This window comes from Equus przewalskii, chromosome 25 (assembly GCF_037783145.1).
Source record: "Equus przewalskii isolate Varuska chromosome 25, EquPr2, whole genome shotgun sequence".
NCBI lineage: Eukaryota > Metazoa > Chordata > Mammalia > Perissodactyla > Equidae > Equus > Equus przewalskii.
In genome coordinates, this window is record NC_091855.1 from 9,852,481 (window position 1) to 9,862,338 (window position 9,858).

The window sequence follows — 9,858 nt, forward strand, 5'->3', positions numbered from 1 at the left end:
AGCATTAGGTCCTGTGAGCAATAACCTCAAAAAGTAGAGTCTTCAAGAAGAAATATTTGACTTGAGGTGAGCCTTTAAAAGTGCAGCATTGCATTCATAAAGGCAAACTCATCCATGAGACCAAGGTGATGGAAGATTAGAAATTGAGGTTTTGTTTTAAAGGGATGTTTGACACCATGCTGGAGATGGTTGTCTAACCATTTCTGTCTTCGTTTTTAAATCTACCCCTATGTTTAGATGCCAGAATGCAAAATGTGCATTCTCTTCAACCGAGAGAACCACAGGTCACCAGCTATTCTCTTAAGAGTCATTGAGTGGGCTGCCCAAGGACAAATAAGGAAACTCAACAAAATATTTTCACTTCAAGGGCCATTAGGGACAGAAAGGAAAAGAGGTGGTGAGGGAAACCAAGTTTCTTACAAAGAAGTTAGGAACTTTGAAAAAGGAACATTTAGAGAACGGAGAGAAAACTAAAACCAAATACAAGGCAAATACACATAGTGGACAATTCTCCCAGAGAATTGCCAATTTATGTCGAGTCTCCAGAGAAATAGGGAGGAAAGGAGGACCATTCACGTGAAGAACATTCCATGTTTCTGGGTATCTAAGCAGAGTCAGCCCCCAGGGCTTATTGTGTGATAATCCTAGATAATTCCACCTCACAATTTATTGAAAACGGATGAAATGCTGGACAATCCTGTTTGGGTCTTTAAAAACCTGCACCTTCTCTGCCAATATAAAGCAGGCTGTTAAAGGAAACTTACCAAGAAATATGAGTGAATAAATTATTTTGAAAGTTTCCTTGAGCATGAACTTAAACCTGAAAAGGATGACTTTGAGATATCTGGAAAGACGGTTACTTGTATGAATGATATTTATTCCTCCTCAGTGGAAAAATCTCTAAATAGAAAGATTGCGATAAAATGCACCACACATATAGAGTACAAACATATGAGATATTCATGATGCTCATATGGTCCACAAAGACCAGGAAGGAAATTAAGGCTCCAATCCCTACACGGAAGCCCTTCCGGCCCTCCTCTTTGGAGATCTCTCTGGGTTGGGGCAGGAATAAGTCAGGAAAGGTCTGGCCCATCTGTGAATCCGTGGGATGCAAGGTCAGCCACAGTTCTTGGCTTTTGACTTCCACTACAGGAAATTAGAGTAAGAGCTTCAAGATTAATCTTGGTCATGATCTATTTTTTTTCTCCTTGGGGGATATTATGTCAAAATCTAGAGTCGTTTTGTGCGTGTGTGTATAAACATTTTCTACCCTGGTAATTTAATTTTGTGCTGAGTTCTTTGGTGACTCAGAAACTTCGTGACACTATAGCTGGAGTGATTTTATTGTATTTTCAGCCGTGTCCTCCAAGTCTCCCAGTATATTCAATTATCTTTGATGAACAGGATCTGATCAGTGTTTTAGGTGATATGTTGTCTGGGGCAATCTGAGGAGAGGGTCCCCAAGGCCCAGGACTGAGTTTCGCCCAGAAGCCATAGTAGCACACTTACCCTCCCAGTGACCCTGCACAAATCAGTCTTATTCAGTTTATGTTAATTCTTTGGAGAAAAAATAGAAACTCTTTCATGGCAGGGCAGTATGTTTGGGGCAGCTTTGCAAATACGCACCTAAAATTACCACCACCTGCCACTTTTTTAAATCAATTTCTTTTTTAAGCAACTGGATGTTTTTCTCGTAGAGGAGCTGCGGGCAGGAAGGTTAATGCATTGCACATTCTTCTCATCATCTGGCTTAAACTTGTTTTTGCTCTGGGTAAGCAGTGATTGCTGTTTAAGTACATCTCAGGAGAACTGTGTCCCACCTGAAACAGCCCGCCTGCCTCCCTGTGTGATCTCTGCGGAGGAAATAATAGGCAAGGGAAGCACAGCTGACCTGCTCACGGGGTGGCCTTCTCACAACCTGCTTCTTACGTACTGGCTCTTCCACGTACACTTCTCGTAATAATGGAATATTGTTTCATGTACTCTTTACCCTCGCAGTTTAGTTTGTACCATGTTCTGACATTTAAGTCATTAAATAATCTTTTTTTTCTATTCTCATTTCTGGGTTATCTGAGGGTGTCTCCATCAGCCACTCAAGAAAACTGCCTTCCCCAGGCCTCTGTTAGAATGGGAAATTGTCTAGCCCTTGCTACTCAAAATGTGGTCCGGGGACCAACCAGGGCATTACTGGGAGCTAGTTAAGACTGCGGAATCTCAGGCCCAGTCCAGACCCACTGGATTCGAATCTGTGTTTTAATAAGACCCCCAGATGATTTGTGTGCACATAAAATTTGAGAATACTGGTCCAGGAGACAACCAAGTTTATCATCAGTCTTTAGCTCCACCTGTCTCTGTGCTGCTACCTTCTGGGTATTCTTTAGGCTAATACTTGTGTTGTTCACATTTACTGAATGAATAAAAGGGCTTCCAGAAGTCCTTTCTTTTTCTTGCCATGCGCTGCCCAGCTGCAGGAAAGGAAAAAGCATATTTGGGAGTCGAAAGCAGAAAGCCAGCGTCTGGTTTGGAAGGTCTGCTAAATCGAAAATATTTCTGTTCTGAAAGTCTTTCTGATGTTTATAAGGGAGAGAAAAAATGGCCTCCAAAATCATTTTCCATGAAGACATAAGAAAGATTCATATCACATGAAGTTATAAACTTATAAAACGAAGATAAAACAAATTTCTGAGGCCCAAAACTTTTGGTGAAGCTTCTGTCTTCATTGCATAAGACACACTGCCCTGGATGCCAGAATAAGGATTGACTACGAACAATTTGTCCTCTGAACGGGACATTCCACACATTTATATTTTTATTGCCCTAAGCACAGACCAGAATTGTATTCACTTATTCAACATGTTTTTACTAAACATCACAGGGGACCAAGCTTTATTCTCCCCTCCCACAGCCCACCTTGTGTACAAGAGCCCTTTAAAAATTGTACACACACACACACACTGAGGCCTCTTATCTTACTCAAATCCCATTGTTGCAGAGGAAATCCTGAAGGTAAATCATACCTACCTTCAAACACATAAAGAGCACAAGGATTAGCACTTTCTTTGTACCTGCAAGTGGCCTACTAATTTTCTGGCTAGGATGTCAGTGATCTGATCCCAGAAAAGGGACCTGGTGTCATTGTGCACATGTTGCCCCTAAGGACCCACCTCCTCCGTGAAGGACCACCTTCTCTCCTGCAGTAGGCCTCTCTCTCCTCTGCTGACGGAGTTCTGACTTCGGTACCTTCAGTCAGATGTCCTCCTTCAGGCTCTAGGCTGCAGAAACCCACTTGTGTCCCAAGACACCCTTCGAGTGGAAAGCATTTAAACTGGGACAGCTTTTACATCTGGGAACAGCTTGGCCACCCAAAGCAGCCGGCATTCTTGGAAGGGCGTAGTCAAATCCAAAAACAGAGTCTTACCAAAGATCACTGTCATGATTGCAAATACATCCTAATTTCTTGCTCACTGGTGCAAGCTGCCAAAAAGTGCTTCTCACACCAGGGACTCCGCATCCTCCTGCAGCCGGCCACAGCACGGCGCACACACACCCTTCACTTCCTTCCCCAGCCCACCAAGTAAAGCCTATTTTATCTTCTTCCTAGGAAACTAATAGGGCAAGAAAACTGGCATCAATAATCAATTTCTCTTCAAGGATCCATTACTTGTCATTTTTGAATGTTTGGCTCCCAATCCCTTTACTGCAACAGTGAAATAAAACCCCATCTAAGACGTCTGAAAGCCTCTCTTCATTTGAATAAAAAATGTTTCTACTCAATTAAGCACATTGAAATAATCAAGGGCCGAAGAAGAGAAACCCCCTGATCAGAGTTCACTTTCTTCTTTTCCTCCACCGTCTGCAGCTACGCAGTAGAGATTGGCATGAGTGAACTTAGGGTACGTTAATTCCTTCTGGTTTTGTCCTGAAGTTGGCTCAGATTTTTCAATGCTGAAATTTGCAGCCAATTTCCATTGGACTTTGTTTCTCATTAACTGGTATTTATATTTCAATGGGGAGATGTTTCAGCATTAACTTCCTGAGCTCACTCAAGCAGGAGCCAAAAGCTGAACAAAATCTTCCTCTTAAAAACATTTCCAATATATTTTAAAATTCTAGCTGTCTTATTTCCACTCAGTAAAATGGGTCCCCCAAAATATTTTCATTTTGAGATGGAGATTCCAAGAGGGAAATGGAAGATGGAGATTCAGAACAGCCTGGAAGCTTAGATCACCCTCCATTGATGGTGCGCCTCTCCACGTCGTTGACATCTTAGGAATCTCTGCATGAGCAGCCCAGCGAGGCCAAGAAAGCCTGATCTCTTCATGCATTTCCTGTAGAAAGAACTTGCAAACTAACAGGATTAAGTTTCTAGTTTAAGTGCATAATTCTGTATGGATGCTTCCTCGAGATAATGACTGTTAATGGTTCATCGGTATCGTTTATTGTGTATGTTTATAGTTTAAGTGAATAAATGCTCTTTCAAATGATTTGAAGTTGTATAATATTATTTGCGACTGGGGGACAGTTGCATTTATTCCTTGCTGGTAATCCTATCTTCAACATCACCAAAAGACAATTTCCATTCTCATCTTGGTAACATTGATATACTTTGTTAAAGCAAACTGTTTTTTCTCTCTAGGGCAACACCGTTTGTTTATTTGTATGTTTGTTTTCTTGTGGAAGAGTGGTTGTAATGGAGGTTTGGATGACTTTCCAGAAGCCCCAACGGCCCACAATCAAGGTCAAAGCATATACTTGATCCTGTGTATCAGGAAGCCTTTTTTATTAACTCAGTTATTCAATATGCTAAAGAAAGTGCACAGCCAGAGGAACGTAGACTCAAATATAAAGCCGAAGAGCTTAGGAAGTGTTTACTTTACTCCTGATAATGAGGACCTGCAAGAGAGAAGAGAATAATCCCCCTAAAGTGCTTCACATTGGAGACGAGCCTCTGCCTTACGCTGCCAATTACAGCGCCTGCACCTGCTCCTCCTTCTGATCCTTTCCCTATTTCTCTTTCCTGTGCTTAGACATCACCTTCTCAGAGGTCTTTAGCACCCGCTTCAGATTCCCCAGCATCACAACAACCAGCCACTAAGCCTTCCAGATCTCCCCATACACAATTCCAAACAATGCCATTCATTAAAACAAAGGGAGATTGTAAAAGAACTACCAGAAGATTCATTTTGCAAATAAGGACCAAAGTTCTTCTAATCCAGTAAACTGTTTCACTAGTAGAAATTTCCCACATAAAATAAAATTTGCCAAATTTGCTAAAGAATGATTTAAAAGTTACTTCTTAATAATTTGCTTTAGTGTTTCAAAGAAAACCAAAAAAGACAGGATGCACATTATTTTTAAGAAAACGTCTCCTGAATGAGGAAGACAAGCAGTCTTCTTGGAAGTCTTTATGAAATAACACTTGTTTTGTCAATGCTACGTTATTTTCAATTAGATATATATTCATTTATTATTTCAGAAATGCTTTTTTATTACATTAAAAACCTAATTAATCTGAAGAGCTAATAGGGCCATTGCAGCAGAATTTGGTAGTTTTCTGCTGGCTCATTTGTTTCCTATAGCTGGAGGAAGGGAAGCATGAATTACCATTTCCATCAATGGAGTAATATACCCAGAACTAGCATGAACTGTGAGAATTTATACTCTTCATTCAAAAATGCTCCCATGGGGAGAAAAAAAAAAAAAAAGCCAGGGAATTACCTTTCTCCTTACCTTTCGTTAATTGCAAAATAAACATATTTCCAAGAGTAAGGAGTTGCTGAGAGTCATTTTTATCTAGAGCTCTCCTAAAAGGCACTGGACCATCTGCCATCGTTCCCCTGACCCAGTGTTCACATTGCCTGGAAGGCAAGTTGACAGAATACAACCTGCATCTCGGCAGCAGTCTCTCTGAATTGCCCTTGGAGGCTCCACTCCTTTTCTCCTTCTGTCTCCCGTTGTACGCTTTGATTTGAGCTACATCAAAGCATTATCTTCCTAGAGCTTATACAGGAAACTAGAGAAAAATTGCATCCTCCATAAAAGAACCCAAGTTTGCATTGAGCCACCTCCTGAAGGGACCACAAACATGCTAATGAATGGTGAGAGAGTCTGACATCAAGAAATTTGAAGACTTCTCCAAGCAGGAATGACTTGGAAGGAGCGCTCCAAAAGGACATCGAGCGCCAATGGAAAGCATTTGGTTCTGGGTCAGAGAAACCTGACACATCTCCTGTGTATCTGCTGTCTGCTCTTGGGCAAGTTGCTTGACCTTCCGTTTCATCATCTGTAAAATGGTAATGGTAAAAGGGCAATCACAGTGCCTATGAGCATGGTTGACACAGAATTACAGACAATTGATATAAAGGGTCCTGCTTATAGTGAGAAACCCATAAATGGTGGCAATATTTTTTTTTTTTAAAGATTTTATTTTTTCCTTTTTCTCCCCAAAGCCCCCCGGTATATAGTTGTGTATTCTTCGTTGTGGGTTCTTCTAGTTGTGGCATGTGGGACGCTGCCTCAGCGTGGTCTGATGAGCAGTGCCATGTCCGCGCCCAGGATTCGAACTAACGAAACACTGGGCCGCCTGCAGCGGAGCGCGCGAACTTAACCACTCGGCCACGGGGCCAGCCCCAATGGTGGCAATATTTTTATCTTTATTTCCCAAACACAGCGCCTTGCACAAAATTACAGTTAATAAGTATTTGTGGAAGTGATGGAGAGAGGGAGAGAGAGTGGGAGAGAGGGAGAAAGGAAGAGGGAAGAGAGAAATTTGAGGAAGATTCAAGTTTAATACTGACAGATATTTTCCTCTTTTTAATTAACAACTTTCCTGGTTATAATACACATTCATTGTAGACTTTTTTTGATTACCTCAGGCCATTAGCCAGCACCACAGATCCTACGATCAGAGTCCTCTGGTTTTGACTGGGGCTTCACTGCCTGGTACAGCATTTGTGTTCACCTTGCCTCTAAGGAGGCATCTGTCACCTCCTGGTCTCTGCTATTCTGGACCCCTCCCTCCTTCAGTGACACCAGGAAGCCCAGTACCATGACAGGTTCTCCAGCCATCAACCCCAGCCTGCAAAGGACAGCCACTATCGAGCTTCTATGTGACACAGGTGCCCCTCCCCAGTGCTTTATTCCTTGTGCTTTAGTGGAAGGGGTGTCCGCTGAATCCTCCAGGTGAACACAGCCAGCTGGTGGGCTCTCTGGTCTTGTGTGATGAATTCATTCTAGCAGGCCCACCTCTCTGAGCCTTTTGCCCTCAAATACAATGCCAGGATAGTTCTGGCATCTTCTCTTCATTAATGTTTTCCCCCAAGCTTTAAAGAGTCATCCTAACAGCACATTGGGACTAGAGCCAACACAGGGAAGGTCCCTCCCCAGCCGGGTCGTCCTGAGACTAGACCCTCATTATCCCGTTAGAACCAAGGAGGGGTTGTGCGAGAGTTTGAGGAAGGCAAGTATCATCACTTAGAGCATCCTCCTTGGGTGGGGCCTCAGCCTGGTCTCCAGGCAAGGGGAGGCTGATCTCCTCTAGCAAGGATGAGCGGGGCCCTTCTGCAAGGGAACCTCAAATTAATTGTCCAAACTAATTGTCATCCATTAATTGTCCCCACTCCGGGTCTCTGTGTCCCACTCCTTCCCTATGAGGACCTTGCCCTAAGTATAGGAGACTGCTAGGGTGGTGGATTCAGCTTTTTAATAATTCAGCTGTTCTCCCACGTAGGTGTGAGGCCTGGTGTGCAGCACAGCTGCCCTCCAGCTGCAGGAGAAGGGAGTCTCTTCAAATGCAGCTCTCAGGCCACACCCTGAGTGCTTCGATTGCACCTAACCAACTGACCTACAGGCCTGATGATTACCATTGCTCCCACCTCTCTCAAATGTCATAGATATTGTATAAAGCAGCATATACCTTCCCACAGGTTTCCCATCCCAGTTCATCACAGGGGAGTCAGTCATTGCAATGCTACAGCGTGCCTGATGGCTCTCAGAGCCAACGTTACTGCTTAAGGCATTCTGGCTGAGCTTGTCAGAAGGCAGCTATGGTGGAGTTTATGCATTTGCCCCCTTAGATCCACTCTCCACCCTTCTTCAACCTGCTTCCCAGGAAGCCAACATTTATGGCCTGAATCAATGCACTCTCTCACTCTCTGCTCTCCCACTTGATTCGTCAGAGGATCAGGGCATGGGAGGAGAGAGAGCAAGGCCAGGTATTTGCTCCCCACTTCCCTCCCCGTAATGGTAATGGCTGCATCCTCCTACGAAAGCCTGCAGCTCCTGTCAGGCATCCCTCTCCTGCAGTTCCCTTTGGGGTCTGATAGCCACTTCCTCCTCTTGTTCCTTTGGCCTAGGATTGCCCCTTGCTTCTAAACAAGGGTTTAGAAGTGTTTTCCTACCCCCTGTTGGTTTCCTTAACTCTATCCACACATTTATAAATAGTCCCTTCTTTAACTTCCCTCAGTATCCCCCTGCAGTGTCTTTTGTTTCCTGCCAGGACCCATTCTTTCTTATGCTGTGGTCCTCTTTTCTCAAATTCTGGCAAGCCTTAACAGCCTCTGCTTTTTTTCTCTGAGTTTGTTTAAGAAGCAGCCCCTTCTCTTAGAAATGCTGATGGAAGTTCTGAAGGACGGGTTGAAAACATTTGAGCGGTGTTTTATTATCCCTAATCAACACCCCCCACCCCCCCACACCCCGTACCAGCAGAGACCCCAGGCACTCAACTCCTTCTTCTGCTAGAGTCCTTCTTGCCTACCAACAGATCTGCACTAAAGGTTGGGGTGGATTTGGCCCATGTTCTTTGTTCCCAGATGTCCATGTCAGCATCCCAGCTCCTGCCCATCGATGCCAACATTTGCTTGACTCTTTTCATGGGGACGCGTCGATTCCTCATTCAGGGAGGACTCATGCCTCCCCGCTGTGAGATGCCAGGGGTATGAATGCAGACTGAGCCACCTTTGGCCTCACAATACCCAGTCACCTGTCTGTGTCCCTTACTAAACATGACATCCTAAATTATCACATAAGTGAGAACAACCTCATAGTTTATTTTAAGTGTACTTATTACTGTTATTCCAAGTGTATTAAAGACTAAAAAAACATTTTGGAAAGTTTTCATGAATTCAAAAGACAGGGGACATGCTTTATTGACATTAATATGGAGTTCCTGGCATATTGTGAAAAAGGAACAAGGTTAATTTCAACTCCAAAAATGTCAGAATTAAAGACACTTGCATAACATTAGAGTTTAAAAAAAAAAAAGTCACAGCAAATCAGCTGCTGTAAGATTTTAGCAAGAACAGGAGCTGGACAGTCACAGACTTTTCTCTCAAAACCAGCAGTGCAGTTTTACTCCTATAAACACGTAAAATTTCTGAATTTAAAAATTTACAATTTAAATTTTAAAATATGCCTAATGGGAAAGAATAATTATGATTGATCATTTGGGGCACAGCTTTGGGAGAGCAGTACATGAGTCTAAATACATGAGCTTGGTTTCACAAGTTTTTAAGCCTAAATGACAGCCCTAGCTATATATTTTTGCTGAGTTTTTTTAATCACAAGGGACCTCTTTATTAAGGACCTTAAAGAGACTTTGGGAATTTTGCTTGGGAAAAGAGTCACCCAAATCCAGATGCCTTTCAGTTTGAGCCACGATTGCCCTCCCTTTCTCTAGTCTGAGCGGTCTCTGTTTCTTGTGTCAAGAATTGCTCAGTTAAAAGAAGGGAGTATTTTCTCTAAGGAAGCTTGCAGTTGGATTTTCTTTGTGGTCAAGAGGCCTAAAGCATTGGTTTTCTTCACTTATGGGCCTTTAATCATAAATCCAGTTGGAGACCCATTGTTAAATAGGACACG